Source organism: Oncorhynchus mykiss, chromosome 23, assembly GCF_057628025.1.
Source record: "Oncorhynchus mykiss isolate SJ-2025 chromosome 23, ASM5762802v1, whole genome shotgun sequence".
Taxonomy (NCBI): Eukaryota; Metazoa; Chordata; class Actinopteri; order Salmoniformes; family Salmonidae; genus Oncorhynchus; species Oncorhynchus mykiss.
Window position 1 is genome coordinate 2,894,493 of NC_143044.1, and position 26,714 is coordinate 2,921,206.

The 26,714-nt window shown below is 41.2% G+C and overlaps 2 long non-coding RNA genes across 2 annotated transcripts; one reads left to right on the top strand and one right to left on the bottom strand.

Moving 5' to 3' along the window:
• The first annotated feature begins 164 nt into the window (after positions 1 to 164).
• On the top strand, positions 165 to 17,723 carry LOC149972470 (uncharacterized). The gene is made up of 3 exons (XR_016490894.1): positions 165 to 480; positions 14,808 to 14,891; positions 17,434 to 17,723. It is a non-coding gene; the product is annotated as an uncharacterized LOC149972470 (long non-coding RNA).
• On the bottom strand, positions 3,984 to 26,370 carry LOC149972471 (uncharacterized). Its single transcript, XR_016490895.1, has 3 exons — positions 25,636 to 26,370; positions 25,206 to 25,267; positions 3,984 to 4,378 (listed from the first exon to the last, which is right to left on the bottom strand). It is a non-coding gene; the product is annotated as an uncharacterized LOC149972471 (long non-coding RNA).
• Between the last annotated feature and the right edge of the window lie 344 nt (positions 26,371 to 26,714).

The window sequence follows — 26,714 nt, forward strand, 5'->3', positions numbered from 1 at the left end:
TCTTACAAATTGCATTAAACATGTTTTAGATCTTGTTTATGGAAAACTGTTTATAACTATTGTGGCAAAGAAGGGGGTCGAGTGATAAATGGCAGATATGTGAGAGCAGAACTAATAAACGGGCTCTGCCCGATCACTAAAATGTCCACCCCTGTCAGAACTACAGATCACAAAATGGCCGACCGCCAAAACTACAAGTCCCAGAAGCAAGGGGAACCCTCAGAAGGTGGAGCCGACCCACAGATAAAGGGTCAAGAAAAACCAGGAAGAGGGAGAGAGAGTGCTGGAAGGATCTATAAACAATAGAGAAAGAGACAATAGAGATTGGCTGGATTTACTGTGTATGAGCTGGATTGTTTTGGACTTACCTGATGGTGTTTGGACCTGGACCTACCGAGAACCCGATTTGTGTACCGAACCCTGCTATCCTTGACCTCGCCTACGGCCTGGGTGGACCAGGACGGAGAAACAAACACACAGGTCACTGTCCTGTTCGAAAGAACTCTCATTCTTGGGTGATTTGGTGACAGTTTACCACTTAATTTGTGACAAGCGCTCCTAACCTTGAAGAGATTTGCCACACTATTTTCATTGTTGCAACTTGCTGAAAATTGTCCACAATGTTCCTATCATCTAGTTTAAACAGTACAGCAAAAATTGTACTTAGAGTGCATCAAACATGATTTAGACCTTGTTTATGTGAGTGCCACTGGAAAGTTGGTAGACTATAATTACCTCCTCATATTGAAATGGTTCCAATCGTCTTTCCACCATTCATTTTTTCGTAGGGGATTTTAGAACTACTTCATATAAGGCCTGTGTTGTGTGTAGGCTTACCCTGACATGACGTTTTGATAACCGCGCAAATCTCTCTCGGACAAGGTAACATTTATCAATATATTCGCCTGTAATTACACCCCAAAAAAGGAAACGCTAACTAGCTGCTAATGTGGCCGCTAATCATACAGAACACACATCCTGTCACAAGTTTTGACTTCATCACTCATGGAACAGGGTGGGAAAAACATTAACATTTCTCCATTCAAACTCTCATCGACAAGTAGCAAGTAACCTAGCAAGTAGATATTATAGCCTTTTTAGTTTCTCATGTAAATAATTTATATAATGTATTTCTTGTGTGTATTCTTGTTTAGCATTTTTGTAATTACCTAGCTAGCTACCATTTTTTAATTACTATATGTTTTTTTAAATTACCCTGGCCTTTGAAGCTAACCTTAGGTCTCTTCATCGATCAGAAGCAAGGATGGTTCTGTGCTATGTACCAAATTGTAACTACTCTGATAAGCACACGTGCATGTTATCGTTTTCCAACCTCTGTAAGTCAGAGGCGTTGCTGGAGCTGTGTAACAAGGTAAGCCCTGTTTGCTAGCTGCTAACAAACTATTTTGGTTAGGTCAAAAATCTGTGGTTAGCTAGATAACTGTAGTTACGTGTACAACACACATTACCTTCCTTACAGCTAACGTTGTACCATATCTCACTGTGGTATAAGCAGACTTTTCCGACAGGTGTTGACATGCTAGCAAATGTTTCTAAAGTTAGCGATGTGCCAAACTAGCCTGACACAGCAGTGAAACATTGCATGCCACAGATTTAGGACCTGAATGTTACCCGGGTTAGTAGAAATCGTGGTCTTAATCCTTATGTTCCATCTCTGCATGTCAGTCCCTTTCAGACAATCTCCCTATCACTGTTGGTCTTCCTCACTGACCTCACAGCTGAGGTCTTTAACTTTCCTTTTGAGAATTAGTATCAGAAGTACAGTTGTAATACGTCACCTCTTCACCTTTAATTCTTCAAAAATGCCATATGGTCTGAAATTGACACCAAAGTCGATATACTGTACAAACAGTTCTTTAGGCCAAGTATTACAAAAAAATAAAAAATATCTACTGCACTGCTAACTAGCTAGCTATGGTGTAGTCAGTGGCTAGCTAGGACGGTAGCAGTGTCTTGCTGAATTAGTAGTCTTGCTGAGGTCTTCTCTGTCGCTAATTAACTTTTTTTTTTTTAAGTAAATGGAGGCGACTATATTGATAAAAACTCACCTTGTATGAGAGAATAACACAGTTATCAAAATGTCATGCGAATGTAAGTCTACACCAAACACATATGAAGTGTTACAATGTTTCCATTTCTATTGTCAGGGCTGTGGGTAACTGGTGAAAGGAGTGAGGCGCAGGAGATGCGTGGACAAGTTATTTAATACAAGATAACAGCAGTATAAACACAATACTACAGTGTGGAAAAAATACCGGTACCACTAAATTAACATGTAATGGGGAATTGAAACCAGGTGTGTAGAAAACAAAGACAAAACAAATGGAAAATTAAAAATTTATGGTGATGGCTAGAAGACTGGTGACGTCGACCGCCGCTCGAACAAGGAGAGGGACCGACTCCGGCGGAAGTCGTGACATCTATTGTCTAGTGACAAAGTGTTTTTTAATTGAAACGTCTTGACAAACGGCAGGGGAGGCAGATGGACGAATACTCCCTACAGCAAGAGAATCCTCAATGTACCTCTCCATAGTCTTGGTTTCCAGACCCGACAGGGAATAAAGCCGCCACTGCGGTTGTGTAGTACCCGGGAGAAGATTAATAGCACAAATGTAGGGTCAATGCGGAGGGAGAGATGTAACGTGGGCCTTATTGAAAACCTCCCGGAGGTCCTGGTACTCAACGGGAATGGCGGAGAGATCCGAGGCTTCTCCCAAGAGCCCTCCCAGACATCAGCATTTTCAAGTACGCTATCCTCGAGCGATCTGAGGAAAATTAAGAGGGCTGCAGCTCAAAGATGAGGAAACACTGGGAAAGAAACGCCCGACAGGATCCTGGATCTCCAGCATAGAGCTCCGGAGGAAGTAAGCTGGGTTCTCAGTGAAGCTGGGGTAGATTGGGGAGAAGCTCCTCTGGTAGCGTGGTAAATGACAGTCTGGGGGGTTACTGTAGTGGCAGGCTGCCTAACAGACAATCCGCGGAATTGCTCAGCAATGTATTGAAGGCACGGACATGGCATTCCACCAAGGTCTGGAATTCTTCCATAAGACCTTGAAGTAACTCCTGGTGGCTCCTTGAGAGGAGACGGTGTTGCGGGGCTGGTCCGAGTCTGCTGGGTCTGGTTTGTTATTGTATAATTAATTGTGTGTCTTTCCTTGTATTTCTATGATGCTCAAACTTATCTTAATAACCACGCTCACCAACATAGGATAAACTTTATCCCTCATGCTGGCCCTGACCAAACCGGTAAGTTGCCCCTAACTATAGAGGGCTAGCAGTTGCGTCACAAATCACTTAGCAACCGCACCAGGCGCCATGTTGGAAGATCAAAGTCCGTCTGTTGGAAGACCTCAAACCCTCCACTTAGCTGGCTGTGTTTTGCGACCACCGGAAATTTCAGGAAGATTGCCCATTATTTAGTCTTTCTAAGGACCCAGAAAATGGAGGCAGTGAGAGAACCTGTCAGTAAATATATTTAGAAAATTATCAAAAATTATGTATTATTAGTTGACTAGTTTGCTATAGAAACTTAGTGTACAGGCTAACTAAAACTCAACTAACTCAAACTCAACTATTTAGCTAACTTTACATACTGTATTGCTTACAAAATAGTATTTAAATATCACCAGCTTTCTAACTTCATTCTTGATGTATTTATCATCGTAACTCAAAATGCATTTGTGGCTAGGTAGGTAGCTAGCTAACAGCCATGATTGACTGTGAAAGAATTAGCTAGCAGTTCCAGCTGTCAGAGAAGGTATAGTAGGCTACTCTGGATGGGGCAGGTACCTTTTGTGGGAGGACATTATGAAAAGATTATTATTATTAGTTCCATTTCCTAGCAAGACAAACGTAGGACAGAGGGATATAGCAACATAATATTCAGTGCTGTCTATTTTGAGTATAATGCAACATGTTTCTTTTGTGATGTTTTCTGTCCTCAGATACAGAGAGCCGTAAAACCCTATCTCAAATCAAATTTATTTATATAGCCCTTCGTACATCAGCTGATATCTCAAAGTGCTGTACAGAAACCCAGCCTAAAACCCCAAACAGCAAGCAATGCAGGTGTAGAAGCACGGTGGCTAGGAAAAAGAGAGAAAGAAAGAGAGAATTAGAGAGAGTATATGTGGGATGGCCAGTCCTCTTCTGGCTGTGCCAGGTGGAGATTATAACAGAACATGGCCAAGATGTTCAAATGTTCATAAATGACCAGCATGGTCGAATAATAATAATAATAATAATAATAAGGCAGAACAGTTGAAACTGGAGCAGCAGCACAGTCAGGTGGACTGGGGACAGCAAGGAGTCATCATGTCAGGTATTCCTGGGGCATGGTCCTAGGGCTCAGGTCCTCCTCCGAGAGAGAAGGAGAGAATTAGAGAACGCACACTTAGATTCACACAGGACACCAAATAGGACAGGAGAAGTACTCCAGATATAACAAACTGACCCTAGCCCCCCAACACACAAACTACTGCAGCATAAATACTGGAGGCTGAGACAGGAGGGGTCAGGAGACACTGTGGCCCACTCCGAGGACACCCCCGGACAGGGCCAAACAGGAAGGATATAACCCCACCCACTTTGCCAAAGCACAGCCCCCACACCACTAGAGGGATATCTTCAACCACCAACTTACCATTCTGAGACAAGGCTGAGTATAGCCCACAAAGACCTCGCCAATCCAGACCGGATGACCACATCAGTGACTCAACCCACTCAGGTGACGCACCCCCTCCAGGGACCCAGTAAGCCAGTGACTCAGCCCCTGTAATAGGGTTAGAGGCAGAGAATCCCAGTGGAAAGAGGGGAACCGGCCAGGCAGAGACAGCACGGGTGGTTCGTTGCTCCATAGCCTTTCCATTCACCCTCCCACTCCTGGGCAAGACTACACTCAATCATATGACCCACTCAAGAGATGAGTCTTCAGTAGAGACTTAAAGGTTGAGACCGAGTTTGCATCTCTGACATGGGTAGGCAGACCGTTCCATAAAAATGGAGCTCTATAGGAGAAAGCCCTGCCTCCAGCTGTTTGCTTAGAAATTCTAGGGACAATTAGGAGGCCTGCGTCTTGTGACCGTAGCGTACGTGTAGGTATGTACGGCAGGACCAAATCAGAGAGATAGGTAGGAGCAAGCCCATGTAATGCTTTGTAGGTTAGCAGTAAAACCTTGAAATCAGCCCTTGCTTTGACAGGAAGCCAGTGTAGAGAGGCTAGCACTGGAATAATATGATCAAATTTTTTGGTTCTAGTCAGGATTCTAGCAGCCGTATTTAGCATTAACTAAAGGTTATGTAAGGGAATACCCCCCTGATTTGGACAAAATCAAATGGCGGTATATTGGCATTGGACAAACCATATACACGATGGCCAATACCACCCAATTTGGCGTTGATTCATGCAAAGTATATTGCAAATGCCATATGGCAATTGCCAATTGTAACACTTCAAAATTCCAATAGGGGGCGTGTGCGTTCCACCGGGGCATTTCATATTGCAAATGGCACCCAAGTCAACATCCAAAAGCCAAATTTTGAAAAATGAAATAAAAAAAAAAAAAAACTTAAAACCCCTTAAAAAAGTGCTTTCTGGACCTTTTTTCGAAATTCTTTCGAGTTTTTTGTCAATTACACATGTGTAAGAACTGTATGAGTATACTTTTGTCATCATATATATATTTTTTTTAAGTACATGCGCATAAGGCATATGTTTTGTCCATTTGCAATATGATTTCATAGGAAGTCAAAAGTCAAAAGTCAAAAATGTCAAAATTTGGTAAAAAACTTCACACATCCTTAAAGTGCTTTCTGGACCTTTTTTCAAAATTCTTTCGATTTTTGTGTCAATTACACATGTATAAGAACTTTATCAACATACTTTAGTCATACTTTATTATCATATATATATATTTTTTTTTACTTGTGCATAAGGCATATGTTTTCTCCATTTGGAATATGATTTCATAGGAAGTCAAAAGTCAAAAGTCAAAAATGTCAAAATTTGGTAAAAAACTTCATACATCCTTAAAAAAGTGCTTTCTGGACCTTTTTTCAAAATTCTTTCGATTTTTGTGTCAATAACAAATGTATAAGAACTTTATCAACATACTTTAGTCATGCTTTATTATCATATTTTTTTTACTTGTGCATAAGGCATATGTTTTCTCCATTTGCAATATGATGTCATAGGAAGTCAAAAGTCAAAGTCAAAAGTAACGATTTTCCTCCGTGCAACTGATGATCTAAAATGTGCAACAAAACATTTTTGATTTTTTTTGTTTATGTTTCCTTACTTTTTCAAAGTCACTGTGCATTTGCAATATGTTTTAATGGGCAGGTACCATCACGAATTTGTCATGCTCAAAATTCAAACTTTACTTTGCTCAAACTATACCTTGGTCAACTTGTATTACATATTTCTTTTTGTTTTACTTGTGCATAAGGCATATGTTTTCTCCATTTGCAATATGATGTCATAGGAAGTCAAAAGTCAAAGTCAAAAGTAAATATTTTCCTCCGTGCACCTGGTGATCTGAAATGTGCACCTGGTGACCTGAAATGTGCACCTGGTGATCTAAAATATGCAACTGGTAACCCCCCAAAAAAATTTTGGGATGTTTTTTTGTTTATGTTTCCTTACTTTTTCAAAGTCACTGTGCATTTGCAATATGTTTTAATGGGCAGGTACCATCACGAATTTGTCATGCTCAAAATTCAAGCTTCTGATCTAAAATATGCAGCTGGTTACCCAACATTTTTTGGGATGTTTTTTTGTTTATGTTTCCTTACTTTTTCAAAGTCACTGTGCATTTGCAATATGTTTTAATGGGCAGGTACCATCACGAATTTGTTTATCGAATTTGTTTATGTTTCCTTACTTTTTCAAAGTCACTGTGCATTTGCAATATGTTTCAATGGGCAGGTACCATCACGAATTTGTCATGCTCAAAATTTTTTAGATGTATTTTTTTTTGTTTCTTACTTTTTCAAAGTCACTGTGCATTTGGAATATGTTTTAATGGGCAGGTACCATCACGAATTTGTTTATCGAATTTGTTTATGTTTCCTTACTTTTTCAAAGTCACTGTGCATTTGCAATATGTTTCAATGGGCAGGTACCATCACGAATTTGTCATGCTCAAAAAATTTTAGATGTATTTTTTTTTGTTTCTTACTTTTTCAAAGTCACTGTGCATTTGGAATATGTTTTAATGGGCAGGTACCATCACGAATTTGTTTATCGAATTTGTTTATGTTTCCTTACTTTTTCAAAGTCACTGTGCATTTGCAATATGTTTCAATGGGCAGGTACCATCACGAATTTGTCATGCTCAAAAAATTTTAGATGTATTTTTTTTTGTTTCCTTACTTTTTCAAAGTCACTGTGCATTTGGAATATGTTTTAATGGGCAGGTACCATCACGAATTTGTTTATCGAATTTGTTTATGTTTCCTTACTTTTTCAAAGTCACTGTGCATTTGCAATATGTTTCAATGGGCAGGTACCATCACGAATTTGTCATGCTCAAAATTTTTTAGATGTATTTTTTTTTGTTTCCTTACTTTTTCAAAGTCACTGTGCATTTGGAATATGTTTTAATGGGCAGGTACCATCACGAATTTGTTTATCGAATTTGTTTATGTTTCCTTACTTTTTCAAAGTCACTGTGCATTTGCAATATGTTTCAATGGGCAGGTACCATCACGAATTTGTCATGCTCAAAATTTTTTAGATGTATTTTTTTTTGTTTCTTACTTTTTCAAAGTCACTGTGCATTTGGAATATGTTTTAATGGGCAGGTACCATCACGAATTTGTTTATCGAATTTGTTTATGTTTCCTTACTTTTTCAAAGTCACTGTGCATTTGCAATATGTTTCAATGGGCAGGTACCATCACGAATTTGTTATGCTCAAAATTTTTTAGATGTATTTTTTTTTGTTTCTTACTTTTTCAAAGTCACTGTGCATTTGGAATATGTTTTAATGGGCAGGTACCATCACGAATTTGTTTATCGAATTTGTTTATGTTTCTTTACTTTTTCAAAGTCACTGTGCATTTGCAATATGTTTCAATGGGCAGGTACCATCACGAATTTGTCATGCTCAAAAAATTTTAGATGTATTTTTTTTTGTTTCTTACTTTTTCAAAGTCACTGTGCATTTGGAATATGTTTTAATGGGCAGGTACCATCACGAATTTGTTTATCGAATTTGTTTATGTTTCCTTACTTTTTCAAAGTCACTGTGCATTTGCAATATGTTTTAATGGGCAGGTACCATCACGAATTTGTCATGCTATAAAAATCCTGCAGGAATGTGAAATTGACTGGCCCGATGAACTCGGGATGGCTTTGCAGTGATTCTGGGTCATCTCAATCGCTCGTTTGGGTTGATTTCAGAATGTCGCTTTTGGAGATGTTTTTTCACTATAGAATCATATTGCAAATGTACAAGAGTCAAGTGGACAAGAGTCCATCAGTCAATTAGATATCATTCTGACCACCAAACTGATACAAACTGACACCAAACCCACTTTTTCCAACTCGTTTAGTAGCCAACTATTACATACTTCAGAGCTGGCCCAAAATTCACAATGCCTTCGGTACAAACCATAAAAAAACCATAAAACACGTAGTTACGTTCTAGCTGCGGGTCCATTTCTTATGTTATGTGTTGGCCTAGCTGAGGCGACCCCGAATCCCAAGTTTCGGCTCGATAGGTCATTTGGTGTCCGAGAAAAACCCTAATTGGTGCTGAAAATCCACTATTTTCCATGACTTGCTACGGGGTCCTTGAATGAGATATCGGACAGAAACGTTGGGGTCTGTCTATATGGGCCGAGACGTTCGCAATGCACCTAGTCTTGCGACTCTGGGACATTTCTAAATGTCGTCATTTTCGTGATGCAAAAATGAATTGAAGTTATTTCAAATGTACGAGGCTGTTTCTCGGTCCGAGAACCTTCTAGAGCCACGTAACTCACCACGCACCATCTACGGGAGGTCTAGAACAGGTTTCTAAAGTTTCGGAACTCTAGGTCCGACGGTTCTTTTTTAGCTCCAACAAAGCTAACTATTGGAGCCACTGTCTGTCTCTACGCACCCCAATACGTCCCTCCATCCAAGTTGTGTTTTAGTGCAATTTTTTTTTCCTTTGATTTTTTTTGGGAAAAATGACTGATTTACAGTTCATGGGGGTTGCCTAATCACACATATGAAGTTTTGGAAAGATCAGACTTTTTTAACCCTTCGAAACAGCCCCTGAGACACCAATTATGGCACTTCCGGTTGGCACAGGAAGTTATAAATCAACACATATCCTCATTGGGGTATGCTGTTACAGAATCCTGAGTTTTAAGTCCTTACGTTAAGAATTGACTGATCTACACAGGGTTGAATGCACTATGTCTATCAAACTGCATGCATTGTATGGGTAAACACTTTTAGGGGCATTTGAACCACTTCCGGTTGGTCCAGGAAGCTTAGAATCAACACAGGTAGACCTCATAGTGGCCTGATGGACTGGTACCGAAGACAGGTTCATACGGCATTCATAACCCACATAGGCCTCAGGTTGAATTTTGTGGTGCAGGCTATGTATTCCTATGGGGAGAGATGACACTGTAATCTGTGAGATCAAAAAACCCTGTTTTACTGTGAAGGGTTAATGCCACACGGTCAAGGTTAGGCTTGTTCAGATCGGGAGGACCTTAGGAACATTCATGTGGTGGAATTGTGCTTCTCACCCTAACGGTTCTCTCACTGCCCCCCAAAATCAAATGACATTGTGGTGCAGGCTTCATTTTGGGCCTTCTTTTTTTCAAGTTTGCTGCACTCAGAACGAGCTACGGTCAAGCGGGGCGTCTCCTTGAACTCGGCACAGTCTGGAGACTATGGTGATGCCATTTTTTGTGTTGATTTCAGAATGCCATTTTGGTGATGGTCCCTCTCCGTTTAAACATATTGCAAATGTACAAAAGTCAACTAGCAAGTCAGTGTCCATCAGTCAATTAGATGTCATTATGACACCAAATGGATATCAATTGACACCAAACCCACTTTTTCCTACTCATTTAGTAGCCAACTATCACATATGTCAGAGCAGGCCCATAATTCACAGCGCCTCTAGTTGAAAACATAATAAAAAGGTAAAACACATAGTTACGTTCTAGCTGCGGGTCCAGTTCGGACATTATGTGAAGTCCTATGTGAGGCGACCCCGAATCCCGAGTTTCGGCTCGATAGGTCATTTGGTGTCCGAGAAAAACCCTAATTGGTGCTGAAAATCCACTATTTTCCATGACTTGCTACGGGGTCCTTGAATGAGATATCGGACAGAAACGTTGGGGTCTGCCTATATGGGCCGAGACGTTCGCAATGCACCTAGTCTTGCGACTCTGGGACATTTCTAAATGTCGTCATTTTCGTGATGCAAAAATGAATTGAAGTTATTTCAAATGTACGAGGCTGTTTCTCGGTCCGAGAACCATCTAGAGCCACGTAACTCGCCACGCACCATGGCCCGGAGGTCTAGAACAGGTTTCTAAAGTTTCGGAACTCTAGGTCCGACCGTTCTTTTTTAGCTCCAACAAAGCTAACTATTGCGGCCACTGTCTGTCTCTACGCACCCCAATACGTCCCTCCATCCAAGTTGTGTTTTAGTGCAATTTTTTTTTCCTTTGATTTTTTGGGGGAAAAATGACTGATTTACAGTTCATGGGGGTTGCCTAATCACATATATGAAGTTTTGGACAGATCTGACTTTTTTAACCCTTCGAAACAGCCCCTGAGACACCAATTATGGCACTTCCGGTTGGCACAGGAAGCTATAAATCACCACATGTCTTGATTGACATGGCCACTTACAGAATCCCGAGTTTTAAGTCTTTACGTTAAGAATTGACTGATCTACACAGGGTTGAATGCACTATGTCTATCAAACTGCATGCAATGTATGGGTAAACACTTTTAGGGTGATTTGAACCACTTCCGGTTGGTCCAGGAAGCTTAGAATCAACACAGGTAGACCTCATAGTGGCCTGATGGACTGGTACCGAAGACAGGTTCATACGGCATTCATAACCCACATAGGCCTCAGGTTGAATTTTGTGGTGCAGGCTATGTATTCCTATGGGGAGAGATGACACTGTAATCTGTGAGATCAAAAAACACTGTTTTACTGTGAAGGGTTAATGCCACACGGTCAAGGTTAGGCTTGTTGAGATCGGGAGGACCTTAGGAACATTCATGTGGTGCAAATTTTCTTCTCACTCTAACGGTTCTCTCACTGTCACCCAAAAGCAAATGACATTGTGGTGCAGGCTTCATTTTGGGCCTACTATTCTAATGCTCGCTGCGCCTAGACCGAGCGAGCTACGGTCAAGCGGGATATCTCGCTGAACTCGGTACGGCCTAGGGATTATGGTAATGCCATTTCCTGCTCTCTGTGTCTTTAAGCACCGCACTTTATCACTCCATCCTTCCTGTGTGTGTGTGAGGGAGCTTTTCTTTGACATCTGTTGGGATTAATGACTGATTTACAGTTCAGAAGTAAACACATGTCTTGATTTACATAGCCACTTACAGAATCCCGAGTTTTAAGTCTTTACGTTGAGAATTGACTGATCTACACAGGGTTGAATACAGTGATTTTCATAATGACAGGTTATGTGTTTCAAAACACTTTTAGGGTGATTTTAACCACTTCCGGTTGCTTCAGGAACCTTAGAATTGACACAGGTAGACCTCATATTGGTCTGATGGACTGTCATAGAAGACAGGTTCATAAGTCATTCATAACCCACATAGGCTTCAGGTTGAATTTAGAGGTGCAGGCAATGTATTCCTATGGGGAGAGAAGTCAATGCAAACTGTTTGAAGTAAACACCTTCTTTTAACTGCTAAGGGTTAATGCCACACGGTCAAGGTTAGGCTTGCACGGATCGGGAGGACCTCAGGAACGTACCTGAGGTCAAATTGTGCTTCTCACCCTAGCAGTTCTCTCACTATCACCCAAAACAAATGACATTTAGGGCTAGGCTTCATTTTGGGCCTACTTTTCTCATGGTCGCTGCGCTCAGACCGAGCGAGCTACGGTCAAGCGGGATATCTCGTTGAACTAGGCACGACCTAGAGATTGTTTATGCCATTGCCTGCTCTCTGTGTCTTTCAGCACCACACTTTTTCACTCCATCCTTGCTGTGTGTGTGTGTGAGAGCTTTTCTTTGACATCTGCTGGGGGAAATTACTGATTTACAGTTTAGGAGGGTTACCTAGTCACACATATGAAGTTTTGGAAAGATGTGACTTTTTTAACCCTTCAAAACAGACAGTGTGACCCAATTAAAGGCACTTCCGGTTGGCACAGGAAGCTATACGTAAACACATATCTTGCTTGGGGTATTCTCTTACAGAATCCTGAGTTTAAAGTATTTATGTTAAAAATTGACTGATCTAGACAGGGTTGAATGCAGTCATTTTCACATTTGCAGGTTATGTACATCAAAATACCTTTTGGGTGAATTTAACCACTTCCGGATGCTCCAGGATGCTTAGATTCGACACAGGTAGACCTCATAGTGGTCTGATGGACTGTCATAGAAGACAGGTTCATAAGGCATTCATAACCCACATAGGCTTCAGGTTGAATTTAGAGGTGCAGGCAATGTATTCCTATGGGGAGAGAAGTCAATGCAAACTGTTTGAAGTAAACACCTTCTTTTAACTGCTAAGGGTTAATGCCACACGGCCAAGGTTAGGCTTGCACGGATCGGGAGGACCTCAGGAACGTACCTGAGGTCGAATTGTGCTTCTCACCCTAGCAGTTCTCTCACTGTCACCCAAAACAAATGACATTTTGGGCCTACTTTTCTCATGGTCGCTGCGCTCAGACCGAGCGAGCTACGGGATATCTCGTTGAACTCTGCACGGCCTAGAGATTATGTTTATGCCCTTGCCTGCTCTCTGTGTCTTTCAGCACCACACCTTTTCACTCCATCCTTGCTGTGTGTGTGTGTGTGTGTGAGAGCTTTTCTTTGACATCTGCTGGCGGAAATTACTGATTTACAGTTTAGGAGGGTTACCTAGTCACACATGTGAAGTTTTGGAAAGATGTGACTTTTTTAACCCTTCAAAACAGACAGTGTGACCCAATTAAAGGCACTTCCGGTTGGCACAGGAAGCTATAAGTAAACACATGTCTTTATTGACATAGCCACTTACAGAATCCTGAGTTTTAAGTCTTTAAGTTAAGAATTGACTGATCTACACAGGTTTGAATACAGTGATTTTCATAATGACAGGTTATGTGTTTCAAAACACTTTTAGGGTGAGCTAGCTTGATAGTTAACGTTTGCTTTAGTTTGCGCGCCAGCTCTGCAAATTCAGCAGGTGTGTGTGAAGGCTTCCAACAAAACGAATGACCTGCAGTGGATCAAACCATTGTGAGGCAAAGGGCGGGAGTCGCAATCTTTTGAAACTTAAAAACGCGCTATTAAGTGTCTATAATCAGCATAAGTGCTTTCATTGCGTTCATTGATGGGGTGATCCTGGAAATGAGTCACTAGTTCTGTGTGTAAATGGGCCCGTTTGATATTGTATAGAATGCTGTTTAAGTCTATTTTCTATTGTATACTGGGTTTCCCCAATGTAGTGTTTTTTGCTAAATGTGCAAGTGATTATATACATATATGACATTTGGAGTGTAGAGTGAAATGAAAGACAACCCCCCCTCTCCAAAAGTTGGGTCTGTGCTGTTGTGAGTTGAAAAGACTTGGATAAATTCATGATGAGAGGGGGTCAACTACCCCCTCTGCTGGGTAATCTAAGAAAGCAACTGGGGGAGGAAAGGGGGAGTGTACAGGGGGTTGGGGGGAAAAGAAGGGTGTGGTGTGGGTCCAAATTGTGGGTAGAGCCTATTCTAAATTTAGCTGCTCACACCAATTCTTAAAAATGAGGTCTGCTGTGGTTGTTGTTCAGTGTATCAGGTCTGTTGTGTGGAATTCATCATGTGGTATCTCCAAGAGAAATGGGCCATGTGTGGTGATGTAACCGTTAATGACTTTGAGGTTCCGTTTTCGATCTGGTGAAAGGAGGTGTGAGTGGTTAATAATGGGGATGTAAATAATTGCATTAGGGAAAAAGTGACTCTTGCTTCCTTGTGCATTGATGCATTCTGTTTGATGTTTTGTATGGGTCATTATCCATATTGTTTATGCCCACCGAGAGAACCACTATGCATGCTGGTGTCTAAATGAACCTCTGTTTTCTCCAGGACCTTTTTGAAATGGTAAAATGTTGCTCCAGGGTAACTCTCCACTTGTATGGGTTATGGGTTATGAAATGGAGGGATTCTATTAACATTTGAGTCTCCCAAGACTAGTATTGGTTTATTTCCCTTCAAATTCCAATCTGCCACCTTGCCATTTGGTGTAATACTTAAAGGCCCGTAGATGTCCTCCTAGGATCATAAATTAAACTGAGGTAAGCTCCAAGTTGCCTCTTTTTCAGGGTGGCAGTGCAGAAGTCGATGTGGTGAGAGATTCATTCAACCATAGTGTTGTTAAATATGAACATAAACGCCATATTGTGCATTTAAATGGTTTCATTGTTTTGTTAAAGGAAAGGAAAAACCTAAAAGAGGAAGTGCCAAACTAAAACCAAACAAACCATAAATATATAGAGTAGAAATAAATTATGAATAAAACCATGTTCTTCTCCATCCATTTTCCTGTCTGTTAAAACCCATTTTCTAATACAGGCCATTTGGTGTTATTGTCTGTAGGTTCTGGATCCACTCCCGTGCTGCCCACAGGTCCAGAGGCCCACAGGTCCAGCCTATATGTGACTGTAACCCTGATATGGTAAGGTGAGTGATGGGGTGCTCCTGGAAGTGGGTTATGAGTAAATTGTAGGTTGATGTGGGCACTTGGCCAATGCAAGTTCAAAACAGACAGTGTGACCCAATTAAAGGCACTTCCGGTTGGCACAGGAAGCTATACGTAAACACATATCTTGCTTGGGGTATTCTCTTACAGAATCCTGAGTTTAAAGTCTTTATGTTAAAAATTGACTGATCTAGACAGGGTTGAATGCAGTCATTTTCACATTTGCAGGTTATGTACATCAAAATACCTTTTGGGTGAATTTAACCACTTCCGGATGCTCCAGGATGCTTAGATTCGACACAGGTAGACCTCATAGTGGTCTGATGGACTGTCATAGAAGACAGGTTCATAAGGCATTCATAACCCACATAGGCTTCAGGTTGAATTTAGAGGTGCAGGCAATGTATTCCTATGGGGAGAGAAGTCAATGCAAACTGTTTGAAGTAAACACCTTCTTTTAACTGCTAAGGGTTAATGCCACACGGCCAAGGTTAGGCTTGCACGGATCGGGAGGATCTCAGGAACGTACCTGAGGTCGAATTGTGCTTCTCACCCTAGCAGTTCTCTCACTGTCACCCAAAACAAATGACATTTTGGGCCTACTTTTCTCATGGTCGCTGCGCTCAGACCGAGCGAGCTACGGGATATCTCGTTGAACTCTGCACGGCCTAGAGATTATGTTTATGCCCTTGCCTGCTCTCTGTGTCTTTCAGCACCACACCTTTTCACTCCATCCTTGCTGTGTGTGTGTGTGTGTGTGTGTGAGAGCTTTTCTTTGACATCTGCTGGCGGAAATTACTGATTTACAGTTTAGGAGGGTTACCTAGTCACACATGTGAAGTTTTGGAAAGATGTGACTTTTTTAACCCTTCAAAACAGACAGTGTGACCCAATTAAAGGCACTTCCGGTTGGCACAGGAAGCTATAAGTAAACACATGTCTTTATTGACATAGCCACTTACAGAATCCTGAGTTTTAAGTCTTTAAGTTAAGAATTGACTGATCTACACAGGTTTGAATACAGTGATTTTCATAATGACAGGTTATGTGTTTCAAAACACTTTTAGGGTGAGCTAGCTTGATAGTTAACGTTTGCTTTAGTTTGCGCGCCAGCTCTGCAAATTCAGCAGGTGTGTGTGAAGGCTTCCAACAAAACGAATGACCTGCAGTGGATCAAACCATTGTGAGGCAAAGGGCGGGAGTCGCAATCTTTTGAAACTTAAAAACGCGCTATTAAGTGTCTATAATCAGCATAAGTGCTTTCATTGCGTTCATTGATGGGGTGATCCTGGAAATGAGTCACTAGTTCTGTGTGTAAATGGGCCCGTTTGATATTGTATAGAATGCTGTTTAAGTCTATTTTCTATTGTATACTGGGTTTCCCCAATGTAGTGTTTTTTGCTAAATGTGCAAGTGATTATATACATATATGACATTTGGAGTGTAGAGTGAAATGAAAGACAACCCCCCCTCTCCAAAAGTTGGGTCTGTGCTGTTGTGAGTTGAAAAGACTTGGATAAATTCATGATGAGAGGGGGTCAACTACCCCCTCTGCTGGGTAATCTAAGAAAGCAACTGGGGGAGGAAAGGGGGAGTGTACAGGGGGTTGGGGGGAAAAGAAGGGTGTGGTGTGGGTCCAAATTGTGGGTAGAGCCTATTCTAAATTTAGCTGCTCACACCAATTCTTAAAAATGAGGTCTGCTGTGGTTGTTGTTCAGTGTATCAGGTCTGTTGTGTGGAATTCATCATGTGGTATCTCCAAGAGAAATGGGCCATGTGTGGTGATGTAACCGTTAATGACTTTGAGGTTCCGTTTTCGATCTGGTGAAAGGAGGTGTGAGTGGTTAATAATGGGGATGTAAATAATTGCATTAGGGAAAAAGTGACTCTTGCTTCCTTGTGCATTGATGCATTCTGTTTGATGTTTTGTATGGGTCATTATCCATATTGTTTATGCCCACCGAGAGAACCACTATGCATGCTGGTGTCTAAATGAACCTCTGTTTTCTCCAGGACCTTTTTGAAATGGTAAAATGTTGCTCCAGGGTAACTCTCCACTTGTATGGGTTATGGGTTATGAAATGGAGGGATTCTATTAACATTTGAGTCTCCCAAGACTAGTATTGGTTTATTTCCCTTCAAATTCCAATCTGCCACCTTGCCATTTGGTGTAATACTTAAAGGCCCGTAGATGTCCTCCTAGGATCATAAATTAAACTGAGGTAAGCTCCAAGTTGCCTCTTTTTCAGGGTGGCAGTGCAGAAGTCGATGTGGTGAGAGATTCATTCAACCATAGTGTTGTTAAATATGAACATAAACGCCATATTGTGCATTTAAATGGTTTCATTGTTTTGTTAAAGGAAAGGAAAAACCTAAAAGAGGAAGTGCCAAACTAAAACCAAACAAACCATAAATATATAGAGTAGAAATAAATTATGAATAAAACCATGTTCTTCTCCATCCATTTTCCTGTCTGTTAAAACCCATTTTCTAATACAGGCCATTTGGTGTTATTGTCTGTAGGTTCTGGATCCACTCCCGTGCTGCCCACAGGTCCAGAGGCCCACAGGTCCAGCCTATATGTGACTGTAACCCTGATATGGTAAGGTGAGTGATGGGGTGCTCCTGGAAGTGGGTTATGAGTAAATTGTAGGTTGATGTGGGCACTTGGCCAATGCAAGTTCAAAACAGACAGTGTGACCCAATTAAAGGCACTTCCGGTTGGCACAGGAAGCTATACGTAAACACATATCTTGCTTGGGGTATTCTCTTACAGAATCCTGAGTTTAAAGTCTTTATGTTAAAAATTGACTGATCTAGACAGGGTTGAATGCAGTCATTTTCACATTTGCAGGTTATGTACATCAAAATACCTTTTGGGTGAATTTAACCACTTCCGGATGCTCCAGGATGCTTAGATTCGACACAGGTAGACCTCATAGTGGTCTGATGGACTGTCATAGAAGACAGGTTCATAAGGCATTCATAACCCACATAGGCTTCAGGTTGAATTTAGAGGTGCAGGCAATGTATTCCTATGGGGAGAGAAGTCAATGCAAACTGTTTGAAGCAAACACCTTCTTTTAACTGCTAAGGGTTAATGCCACACGGCCAAGGTTAGGCTTGCACGGATCGGGAGGACCTCAGGAACGTACCTGAGGTCGAATTGTGCTTCTCACCCTAGCAGTTCTCTCACTGTCACCCAAAACAAATGACATTTTGGGCCTACTTTTCTCATGGTCGCTGCGCTCAGACCGAGCGAGCTACGGGATATCTCGTTGAACTCTGCACGGCCTAGAGATTATGTTTATGCCCTTGCCTGCTCTCTGTGTCTTTCAGCACCACACCTTTTCACTCCATCCTTGCTGTGTGTGTGAGAGCTTTTCTTTGACATCTGCTGGCGGAAATTACTGATTTACAGTTTAGGAGGGTTACCTAGTCACACATGTGAAGTTTTGGAAAGATGTGACTTTTTTAACCCTTCAAAACAGACAGTGTGACCCAATTAAAGGCACTTCCGGTTGGCACAGGAAGCTATAAGTAAACACATGTCTTTATTGACATAGCCACTTACAGAATCCTGAGTTTTAAGTCTTTAAGTTAAGAATTGACTGATCTACACAGGTTTGAATACAGTGATTTTCATAATGACAGGTTATGTGTTTCAAAACACTTTTAGGGTGAGCTAGCTTGATAGTTAACGTTTGCTTTAGTTTGCGCGCCAGCTCTGCAAATTCAGCAGGTGTGTGTGAAGGCTTCCAACAAAACGAATGACCTGCAGTGGATCAAACCATTGTGAGGCAAAGGGCGGGAGTCGCAATCTTTTGAAACTTAAAAACGCGCTATTAAGTGTCTATAATCAGCATAAGTGCTTTCATTGCGTTCATTGATGGGGTGATCCTGGAAATGAGTCACTAGTTCTGTGTGTAAATGGGCCCGTTTGATATTGTATAGAATGCTGTTTAAGTCTATTTTCTATTGTATACTGGGTTTCCCCAATGTAGTGTTTTTTGCTAAATGTGCAAGTGATTATATACATATATGACATTTGGAGTGTAGAGTGAAATGAAAGACAACCCCCCCTCTCCAAAAGTTGGGTCTGTGCTGTTGTGAGTTGAAAAGACTTGGATAAATTCATGATGAGAGGGGGTCAACTACCCCCTCTGCTGGGTAATCTAAGAAAGCAACTGGGGGAGGAAAGGGGGGAGTGTACAGGGGGTTGGGGGGAAAAGAAGGGTGTGGTGTGGGTCCAAATTGTGGGTAGAGCCTATTCTAAATTTAGCTGCTCACACCAATTCTTAAAAATGAGGTCTGCTGTGGTTGTTGTTCAGTGTATCAGGTCTGTTGTGTGGAATTCATCATGTGGTATCTCCAAGAGAAATGGGCCATGTGTGGTGATGTAACCGTTAATGACTTTGAGGTTCCGTTTTCGATCTGGTGAAAGGAGGTGTGAGTGGTTAATAATGGGGATGTAAATAATTGCATTAGGGAAAAAGTGACTCTTGCTTCCTTGTGCATTGATGCATTCTGTTTGATGTTTTGTATGGGTCATTATCCATATTGTTTATGCCCACCGAGAGAACCACTATGCATGCTGGTGTCTAAATGAACCTCTGTTTTCTCCAGGACCTTTTTGAAATGGTAAAATGTTGCTCCAGGGTAACTCTCCACTTGTATGGGTTATGGGTTATGAAATGGAGGGATTCTATTAACATTTGAGTCTCCCAAGACTAGTATTGGTTTATTTCCCTTAAAATTCCAATCTGCCACCTTGCCATTTGGTGTAATACTTAAAGGCCCGTAGATGTCCTCCTAGGATCATAAATTAAACTGAGGTAAGCTCCAAGTTGCCTCTTTTTCTGGGTGGCAGTGCAGAAGTCGATGTGGTGAGAGATTCATTCAACCATAGTGTTGTTAAATATGAACATAAACGCCATATTGTGCATTTAAATGGTTTCATTGTTTTGTTAAAGGAAAGGAAAAACCTAAAAGAGGAAGTGCCAAACTAAAACCAAACAAACCATAAATATATAGAGTAGAAATAAATTATGAATAAAACCATGTTCTTCTCCATCCATTTTCCTGTCTGTTAAAACCCATTTTCTAATACAGGCCATTTGGTGTTATTGTCTGTAGGTTCTGGATCCACTCCCGTGCTGCCCACAGGTCCAGAGGCCCACAGGTCCAGCCTATATGTGACTGTAACCCTGATATGGTAAGGTGAGTGATGGGGTGCTCCTGGAAGTGGGTTATGAGTAAATTGTAGGTTGATGTGGGCACTTGGCCAATGCAAGTTCAAAACAGACAGTGTGACCCAATTAAAGGCACTTCCGGTTGGCACAGGAAGCTATACGTAAACACATATCTTGCTTGGGGTATTCTCTTACAGAATCCTGAGTTTAAAGTCTTTATGTTAAAAATTGACTGATCTAGACAGGGTTGAATGCAGTCATTTTCACATTTGCAGGTTATGTACATCAAAATACCTTTTGGGTGAATTTAACCACTTCCGGATGCTCCAGGATGCTTAGATTCGACACAGGTAGACCTCATAGTGGTCTGATGGACTGTCATAGAAGACAGGTTCATAAGGCATTCATAACCCACATAGGCTTCAGGTTGAATTTAGAGGTGCAGGCAATGTATTCCTATGGGGAGAGAAGTCAATGCAAACTGTTTGAAGTAAACACCTTCTTTTAACTGCTAAGGGTTAATGCCACACGGCCAAGGTTAGGCTTGCACGGATCGGGAGGATCTCAGGAACGTACCTGAGGTCGAATTGTGCTTCTCACCCTAGCAGTTCTCTCACTGTCACCCAAAACAAATGACATTTTGGGCCTACTTTTCTCATGGTCGCTGCGCTCAGACCGAGCGAGCTACGGGATATCTCGTTGAACTCTGCACGGCCTAGAGATTATGTTTATGCCCTTGCCTGCTCTCTGTGTCTTTCAGCACCACACCTTTTCACTCCATCCTTGCTGTGTGTGTGTGTGTGAGAGCTTTTCTTTGACATCTGCTGGCGGAAATTACTGATTTACAGTTTAGGAGGGTTACCTAGTCACACATGTGAAGTTTTGGAAAGATGTGACTTTTTTAACCCTTCAAAACAGACAGTGTGACCCAATTAAAGGCACTTCCGGTTGGCACAGGAAGCTATAAGTAAACACATGTCTTTATTGACATAGCCACTTACAGAATCCTGAGTTTTAAGTCTTTAAGTTAAGAATTGACTGATCTACACAGGTTTGAATACAGTGATTTTCATAATGACAGGTTATGTGTTTCAAAACACTTTTAGGGTGAGCTAGCTTGATAGTTAACGTTTGCTTTAGTTTGCGTGCCAGCTCTGCAAATTCAGCAGGTGTGTGTGAAGGCTTCCAACAAAACGAATGACCTGCAGTGGATCAAACCATTGTGAGGCAAAGGGCGGGAGTCGCAATCTTTTGAAACTTAAAAACGCGCTATTAAGTGTCTATAATCAGCATAAGTGCTTTCATTGCGTTCATTGATGGGGTGATCCTGGAAATGAGTCACTAGTTCTGTGTGTAAATGGGCCCGTTTGATATTGTATAGAATGCTGTTTAAGTCTATTTTCTATTGTATACTGGGTTTCCCCAATGTAGTGTTTTTTGCTAAATGTGCAAGTGATTATATACATATATGACATTTGGAGTGTAGAGTGAAATGAAAGACAACCCCCCTTCTCCAAAAGTTGGGTCTGTGCTGTTGTGAGTTGAAAAGACTTGGATAAATTCATGATGAGAGGGGGTCAACTACCCCCTCTGCTGGGTAATCTAAGAAAGCAACTGGGGGAGGAAAGGGGGAGTGTACAGGGGGTTGGGGGGAAAAGAAGGGTGTGGTGTGGGTCCAAATTGTGGGTAGAGCCTATTCTAAATTTAGCTGCTCACACCAATTCTTAAAAATGAGGTCTGCTGTGGTTGTTGTTCAGTGTATCAGGTCTGTTGTGTGGAATTCATCATGTGGTATCTCCAAGAGAAATGGGCCATGTGTGGTGATGTAACCGTTAATGACTTTGAGGTTCCGTTTTCGATCTGGTGAAAGGAGGTGTGAGTGGTTAATAATGGGGATGTAAATAATTGCATTAGGGAAAAAGTGACTCTTGCTTCCTTGTGCATTGATGCATTCTGTTTGATGTTTTGTATGGGTCATTATCCATATTGTTTATGCCCACCGAGAGAACCACTATGCATGCTGGTGTCTAAATGAACCTCTGTTTTCTCCAGGACCTTTTTGAAATGGTAAAATGTTGCTCCAGGGTAACTCTCCACTTGTATGGGTTATGGGTTATGAAATGGAGGGATTCTATTAACATTTGAGTCTCCCAAGACTAGTATTGGTTTATTTCCCTTAAAATTCCAATCTGCCACCTTGCCATTTGGTGTAATACTTAAAGGCCCGTAGATGTCCTCCTAGGATCATAAATTAAACTGAGGTAAGCTCCAAGTTGCCTCTTTTTCTGGGTGGCAGTGCAGAAGTCGATGTGGTGAGAGATTCATTCAACCATAGTGTTGTTAAATATGAACATAAACGCCATATTGTGCATTTAAATGGTTTCATTGTTTTGTTAAAGGAAAGGAAAAACCTAAAAGAGGAAGTGCCAAACTAAAACCAAACAAACCATAAATATATAGAGTAGAAATAAATTATGAATAAAACCATGTTCTTCTCCATCCATTTTCCTGTCTGTTAAAACCCATTTTCTAATACAGGCCATTTGGTGTTATTGTCTGTAGGTTCTGGATCCACTCCCGTGCTGCCCACAGGTCCAGAGGCCCACAGGTCCAGCCTATATGTGACTGTAACCCTGATATGGTAAGGTGAGTGATGGGGTGCTCCTGGAAGTGGGTTATGAGTAAATTGTAGGTTGATGTGGGCACTTGGCCAATGCAAGTTCAAAACAGACAGTGTGACCCAATTAAAGGCACTTCCGGTTGGCACAGGAAGCTATACGTAAACACATATCTTGCTTGGGGTATTCTCTTACAGAATCCTGAGTTTAAAGTCTTTATGTTAAAAATTGACTGATCTAGACAGGGTTGAATGCAGTCATTTTCACATTTGCAGGTTATGTACATCAAAATACCTTTTGGGTGAATTTAACCACTTCCGGATGCTCCAGGATGCTTAGATTCGACACAGGTAGACCTCATAGTGGTCTGATGGACTGTCATAGAAGACAGGTTCATAAGGCATTCATAACCCACATAGGCTTCAGGTTGAATTTAGAGGTGCAGGCAATGTATTCCTATGGGGAGAGAAGTCAATGCAAACTGTTTGAAGTAAACACCTTCTTTTAACTGCTAAGGGTTAATGCCACACGGCCAAGGTTAGGCTTGCACGGATCGGGAGGATCTCAGGAACGTACCTGAGGTCGAATTGTGCTTCTCACCCTAGCAGTTCTCTCACTGTCACCCAAAACAAATGACATTTTGGGCCTACTTTTCTCATGGTCGCTGCGCTCAGACCGAGCGAGCTACGGGATATCTCGTTGAACTCTGCACGGCCTAGAGATTATGTTTATGCCCTTGCCTGCTCTCTGTGTCTTTCAGCACCACACCTTTTCACTCCATCCTTGCTGTGTGTGTGTGTGTGTGTGTGTGAGAGCTTTTCTTTGACATCTGCTGGCGGAAATTACTGATTTACAGTTTAGGAGGGTTACCTAGTCACACATGTGAAGTTTTGGAAAGATGTGACTTTTTTAACCCTTCAAAACAGACAGTGTGACCCAATTAAAGGCACTTCCGGTTGGCACAGGAAGCTATAAGTAAACACATGTCTTTATTGACATAGCCACTTACAGAATCCTGAGTTTTAAGTCTTTAAGTTAAGAATTGACTGATCTACACAGGTTTGAATACAGTGATTTTTATAATGACAGGTTATGTGTTTCAAAACACTTTTAGGGTGAGCTAGCTTGATAGTTAACGTTTGCTTTAGTTTGCGTGCCAGCTCTGCAAATTCAGCAGGTGTGTGTGAAGGCTTCCAACAAAACGAATGACCTGCAGTGGATCAAACCATTGTGAGGCAAAGGGCGGGAGTCGCAATCTTTTGAAACTTAAAAACGCGCTATTAAGTGTCTATAATCAGCATAAGTGCTTTCATTGCGTTCATTGATGGGGTGATCCTGGAAATGAGTCACTAGTTCTGTGTGTAAATGGGCCCGTTTGATATTGTATAGAATGCTGTTTAAGTCTATTTTCTATTGTATACTGGGTTTCCCCAATGTAGTGTTTTTTGCTAAATGTGCAAGTGATTATATACATATATGACATTTGGAGTGTAGAGTGAAATGAAAGACAACCCCCCCTCTCCAAAAGTTGGGTCTGTGCTGTTGTGAGTTGAAAAGACTTGGATAAATTCATGATGAGAGGGGGTCAACTACCCCCTCTGCTGGGTAATCTAAGAAAGCAACTGGGGGAGGAAAGGGGGAGTGTACAGGGGGTTGGGGGGAAAAGAAGGGTGTGGTGTGGGTCCAAATTGTGGGTAGAGCCTATTCTAAATTTAGCTGCTCACACCAATTCTTAAAAATGAGGTCTGCTGTGGTTGTTGTTCAGTGTATCAGGTCTGTTGTGTGGAATTCATCATGTGGTATCTCCAAGAGAAATGGGCCATGTGTGGTGATGTAACCGTTAATGACTTTGAGGTTCCGTTTTCGATCTGGTGAAAGGAGGTGTGAGTGGTTAATAATGGGGATGTAAATAATTGCATTAGGGAAAAAGTGACTCTTGCTTCCTTGTGCATTGATGCATTCTGTTTGATGTTTTGTATGGGTCATTATCCATATTGTTTATGCCCACCGAGAGAACCACTATGCATGCTGGTGTCTAAATGAACCTCTGTTTTCTCCAGGACCTTTTTGAAATGGTAAAATGTTGCTCCAGGGTAACTCTCCACTTGTATGGGTTATGGGTTATGAAATGGAGGGATTCTATTAACATTTGAGTCTCCCAAGACTAGTATTGGTTTATTTCCCTTAACCTTTCTGATCTCCCCATCCCGGATCCGGGTTCGTGAATACAGACTCAAGCTCATTACCATAACGCAACGTTAACTATTCATGAAAATCGCAAATGAAATTAAATAAATATGCCATCTCTCAAGCTTAGCCTTTTGTTAACAACACTGTCATCTCAGATTTTCAAAATATGCTTCTCAACCATTGCAAAACAAGCATTTGTGTAACAGTATTGATGGCTAACGTAGCATTTAGCATTAGCATTCAGCTGGCAACATTTACACAAAAAAACAGAAAAGCATTCAAAAAAATAATTTACCTTTGAAGAACTTCAGATGTTTTCAATGAGGAGACTCTCAGATAGCAAATGTTCAGTTTTTCCTGAAAGATTATTTGTTTAGGACAAATCGCTCCGTTTTCTGCGTCACGTTTAGCTATGAAAAAACCCCTGTATCCAGGATTGTGTAAATCTATCAGCAAGCTCATTAGCATAACACAACGTTAACTATTTATGAAAATCGCAAATGAAATGAAATAAATATGCCATCTCTCAAGCTTAGCCTTTTGTAAACAACACTGTCATCTCAGATTTTCAAAATATGCTTCTCAACCATAGGAAAACAATCATTTGTGTAAAAGTAGCTAGCTAGAGTTAGCATTTCGCGTTAGCATTTAGCGTTAGCATTAGCGTTAGCATCCAGCACGCAACATTAACAAAAACATAAAAGCCTTCAAATAAAATCATTTACCTTTGAAGAACTTCTGATGTTTTCAATGAGGATACTCTCAGTTAGATAGCAGATGCTCAGTTTTTCCAAAAAGATTCCTTGTGTATTAGAAATAGCTCCGTTTTATACATCACATTTGGCTACCAAAAAAAATCCATAAATTCAGTCCTCAAAATGCAAACTTTTTTCCAAATTAACTCCATAATATCGACTGAAAACATGGCAAACGTTGTTTAGAATCAAGCCTCAAGGTGTTTTTCACATATCTCTTCATTGATACATCGTTCTTGGACACATGCTTTCTCCCCTGAATCAAATGGTAAAGTGGAAGCAGCTGGCAATTGCGCACCGAATTCGACGCAGGACACCAGGCGGACACTTGGAAAATGTAGTCTCTTATGGTCAATCTTCCAATGATATGCCAAAAAATACGTCACAATGCTGCTAAGACCTTGGGCGAACGACAGAAAGTGTAGGCTCATTCGTTGCGCAATCACAGCCATATAAGGAGAGAATGGAAAACAGAGCTTCAGAAATTCTGCTAATTCCTGGGTGATGCATCATCTTGGTTTCGCCTGTAGAATGAGTTCTGGGGCACTTACAGACAAAATCTTTGCAGATTCTGAAACTTCAGAGTGTTTTCTTTCCAAAACTGTCAAGAATATGCATAGTCGAGCATCTTTTCGTGACAAAATATCGCGCTTAAAACGGGAACGTTTTTTATCCAAAAATGAAATAGCGCCCCTAGAGCTCTAAGAGGTTAAAATTCCAATCTGCCACCTTGCCATTTGGTGTAATACTTAAAGGCCCGTAGATGTCCTCCTAGGATCATAAATTAAACTGAGGTAAGCTCCAAGTTGCCTCTTTTTCTGGGTGGCAGTGCAGAAGTCGATGTGGTGAGAGATTCATTCAACCATAGTGTTGTTAAATATGAACATAAACGCCATATTGTGCATTTAAATGGTTTCATTGTTTTGTTAAAGGAAAGGAAAAACCTAAAAGAGGAAGTGCCAAACTAAAACCAAACAAACCATAAATATATAGAGTAGAAATAAATTATGAATAAAACCATGTTCTTCTCCATCCATTTTCCTGTCTGT